Consider the following 4,539-nt stretch of genomic DNA (forward strand, 5'->3'; position numbering starts at 1 on the left):
GTTGGAGTGCGGAGCTGGCTGCATGCAGCGAAGCCTATACAGCACTGTCTGCAGGGCCCCCTAAAGTATGGGGGCTGAGGCAGTCACCCAGATTTGCACCCTCCCAGGGACAGCCCTGACTAGAGTAACTAAATTGACAATGCTGGCTTTTAAACTGATCTGCAAGCTTCTGGTTCCCGATTCTAGATAACTGAAATTAATTTAATGCTTGGCAGTTTCATTAACACTTATGAAACTGCAAACCAAAATCCTACCAGGGTGAAGTCTGAGTGCTCATATTGCAGCTTCCTTTAAAACAGTTTTCATATTTGGTACTATTACAGAGTATATTATGCCTGCTAATATCATCCCTAAGAAAACCAGTGTCTTTTTACAGTCCCACCTTAAATTTGAATACAGTAAGAAGAGGTGGGGGGTGAGGGGGACTCTTCAACCTTAACTGACATATATATTTGCAATTTTATATCACAGAATTTTGTTTCCAGTGTTTTAATTTACTGCAGGTACATTGTGAGAGAAGACATCAAACTATAGTCCATGATATAACTAAGTTCTAAAACAGGGTGGGGTAATTATTTGGGCCACAGAGCCAGTTTTGGGGAACTGTCAAGGGCAAGTCAGTAAGCCCCCACCCCGCTCCCTACAACAGCCCAGAGCCTACACACCTTGCATCTCCTCACTACCACCAGCACCCAGCAGCAGCACACAGCCCTAGCCCTGGTCCTGGCCTTGACCTCACTTGCCCCTGGCCCTGGCCCCAGCCACAGCCTGTCCTGGATTCACCTTGGCCGCAGCGGACTAGCTCTGGACCAACTGGGACCCACACACGCAGTTCTGCCCCTGGCCCGTCCTGTGTCTGCTTGGGATTGCCAATGATGAGCAGTGATGGCAGTCAGGAACAAGCTGCTGCTGGAAGCAGGGAAAAAATGGTTGCCTCTCCCTTGTCGCTGCCAGGCCTCTCTTGCTGCAGCCTCCTGAAACCCCTGAGACTCTGTTCCATTGCCGCCGCTGCTCCGCTAGGCAGCCCAGAGGTGGTGCTGATGGCAGTGGTGGAGGAGCTGCAGGGCAGCCTGGGCATGGGCTCCGGATAGCTGCAGCAAGAAGGGTCTGGCAGCAGTGAGGGGGAGGTAGCTGCTTTTCTCCCATGCTCAGCAGCAGCTTCTGCCTAGCTGCTGCTACCACTCATCAGGGGCAGGAGGATCCAGAGCAGGTGTGAGGCAGCTTGGGGCCCAGGTTTTGTGTGTGGTTCCCAGCTAGTCCAGAGCTGGTCTGCTCCAGTCAGGGCAGGTCCAGAGCAGGTGCAGGGTGGGCTGAAGCTGTGTGTGTGGGTCCCTGCCAGTCTCCATGGGGCTGGCGGCAGCTGGAAGGTGCTGCTGCCACCTGGACTGCCTAGGAATGGAGTCCAGCTGCAGAGCAGCCCCAGCCTCACTGTCCACCCAGGGGTGGTGGGACATATTACAGGCTCGATGGCACCTGGATCAGGCAGGACCTAGGGACCTGTCACAGGCCGAACAGTCTCTTTGTGGGCTGGATCCAGCCTATGGGCCACATTTTGCCCACCCCTGTTCTAAAAAACAATTAAATATAGAAGCTTGTAATAATTTACTACAACTAAAATTACTCATTAATATTTGCAAGAGTGAATTTTTGTAGCTCGTGAACATTATAATACAAAAAAACCCCAAGATTAAATGTCTATGATTAAAGTTTAGCCCTCTTCAGGCAACTGTTTACCTACAGCTTTCTAGAATTCACTTAAAGAACTATACTGGCTCAATAATCTCATATTACAGAAAGAGAAAAGGTTATTGCTAATAAAGACACTCATTACAAACTCTGGTCTGATTCTAAATTGCAGTAGTATAAAAAGAGTATTGTTCTTTTAAAAACTATAACAATAACGAACTTTTTCATGGTCAGGGTAAATCAGTAGGCAAATATCTTTCTACCAAAAATCAGCTATTGAAACAATGGATTTAACAAACACGTAAAACACCGTCCACCCATAAGGATGTTATAAAACTCCAAAGTGAACACTCCAAAGATTTAATGGAAGATATTTAATACAGCTTAATTCTTATTTCAAATAATGGAATCTAGTTAGAGACATGCAAACATTCAAGAACTGCCAGCAACATCTGGCTAAACAAATGCTTTAATTCAAGTGTTTACAAACTATAGATCACAAGAAGTGTCCTGAGATTTCTCTTCATTAACTATTTATTCAACCTATTAACATTTGATTTTTCCACTCACCATAAGAAAATAGAGAAATACTAAGCATTTGAAGAGGAAAGAAATGAAAAACATGCCAATGCTACCAGAAATAAGTTTTTGCTATAATTAACTTCCAGTGTTTCCCTTTGAGCTGCAAATCTTTTGCCCTATTTATCTAATTTGATTTTAAAAATTACTCTAAAATAAACCACACAAGTAGGGGCCTACTCAATTCACAGTTTCGCAGAAACCAGTAAATCCACAACTACCTGTGAAATCAACTTAAAAAAAATACTGAATAAAAATAAAATGCTGGCTCCCCAGTGGGAGACAACAGTCCTTGCTGCCTTACAGCCTGCCTGGGAAAGAAAGGCACCAGCTGGTAGGAAAACATAAAAAGCAGACAGCAGCCTAGATAGCAGCCACTCCCTTATCTCTCTTCTCCTGTGGGACCTCTCCATGGTAACCAGTGGTACAGGGCAGGGCCACCAGGAAAAGCATGTGAAATCGGCTATTCATGCCACAATCAAGCTGGGAAACTTGCTTTGTCTCTCTGCGAATTAAGTAGGTCCCTACACATAAGAATTATGGTACTGAAACCAAGTAACTTACTGCTTTCTTTCTTCATCTGGAAAATAGGAGCAATACACACTTACATCAATCATATAGCGCTGCTTGCAGAGGTTTGAAAATGTTTGTCCTATTGTTTATTGAAGAGAAACTATTATATTAACATTAACAGACACGGAGCCCCTGGCTCTCAGCTGCCTGACACTTTTTCAGGCTCTGGGATCTGGGAGCATGGCCACCTCCTCTTGTGAGGTCTACTCCCTTTTGGAGTCTCTGGCGTGCCAACTGGAGGGGTTACGGGCCACAGTGCAGAGACTGCACACCATCAGGGAAGGCGAGCAGGATATTGACTCCTACTACCAGGCCCTTCACCCCCTGGAGGTGCAGGGTAGACCACAGTCACCTTCCAGGACAAGGGAAGATTAAGGGACCTCCCATATTGTCCAGCCAAGGGTTGGACAAGGTGGTCAAGGGCCCCAAGGCTTGCCGCACCAAGGTCCCCGCCCTGCTGGAGCTTTGCAACAGGTACGAACCTCTTGCAGCCCCAGTAGAGCCTACTAAGCTGCCAGCTTTGGTAGGTAGCACAGGCTCAACTATGCCTACTGCCCCCACTCTCCCCAAGACAAAACACAAAGGGTTTGTTCTGGGAGACTCCATCCTGAGGGGGACTGAGGGGGCAATCTGCTGCCCCAACCCCTTAGCCTGCAAAGTCTGCTGCTTCCTGGAAGCCTGTATCTGAGACATTGCGGAGAAGATCCCTGAACTCTTCTAGCCCACTGACCACTACCCTATGCTTTTTATCCATGCGGGCACAAATGACACAGCTCGGAGCAATCCCAGCCGGGTCATGAAGCGCTACAGGGATTTTGGAGCGGGGTTAAAGGGTTTGGGGGTGCAGGTAGTGTTTTCTTTGATCCTCAAAGTCTTGGGCTATGGGCTGAGGAAGGAGAGCAGAATCGAGGTCATAAACCAAAGACTGCGGTGCTGGTGTTACCAGGAAGGCTTCGGCTTCCATGACAACAATCTGCTCTTTGGTGAGAGAGGCAGTGAGCTGCTGGGAAGGGATGGCCTCCACCTCTCTCTGCTGGGGAGGAGGCTCTTCTCAGCCAGATTGGCTAACCTGCTCCACCAGGCTTTAAACTAAGCCCGTCGGGCGATGGGGGGACTATCGCCACTGCTGGTCCACTGAGCAACCCTTGAAAAGGCAGCAGGCCAAGGCACTTAAGGGAGCCCACTCATGCCCCAGCCCTAGAACGAGTTGTGGAGAAGGCAAGGCCCCCTAAAGGGACACTTGCCTGCCTGTACAAAAATGCCAGGAGCTTGAGGAATAAAGGAGGAAGTTGTCCTCCTGCTTAACACAAATAATTACGACAATCATAGGGATAATGGAGACCTGGTGAAACTCCACCCATGACTGGACCACACATATAGACAGCTATACCCTGTACAGGAGAGATCGAGTGGACAAAAGGGGAAGGGGTGTAGCTCTATGTCAAGGAAAGCTATGCATCCCTGCAAGTCCTTAAGGAAACGATACTCACGGCCCAAGGGGTGTCCACCCCGACAAGAAGCAAGGGGGGCAGGAGTGTCCGAAAGCCCCCCTGGCTCACCAAGCGCGTCCGGAACTGCCTGCTTGCCAAAAAGGCGGCGTACGCCCGGTGGAAGGGGGGTGAAATCTCCAAAGAGGAGTATACCTCCTCTGCTCGGGCCTGTAGGCGAGCTGTTAGGAAGGCCAAGGCGGACATAGAGCTC

At 48.6% G+C, this 4,539-nt stretch overlaps 1 protein-coding gene across 1 annotated transcript in view; it reads right to left on the reverse strand.

Annotated features, from left to right (window-relative positions):
- POT1 (protection of telomeres 1) overlaps nucleotides 1-4,539 on the reverse strand; it is a 277,216-nt gene that overhangs the window by 148,314 nt on the left and 124,363 nt on the right. The window lies entirely within an intron of this gene.

This window comes from Gavialis gangeticus, unplaced genomic scaffold (assembly GCF_001723915.1).
Source record: "Gavialis gangeticus isolate Ggan-Ray unplaced genomic scaffold, GavGan_comp1, whole genome shotgun sequence".
Classification (NCBI taxonomy): Eukaryota; Metazoa; Chordata; order Crocodylia; family Gavialidae; genus Gavialis; species Gavialis gangeticus.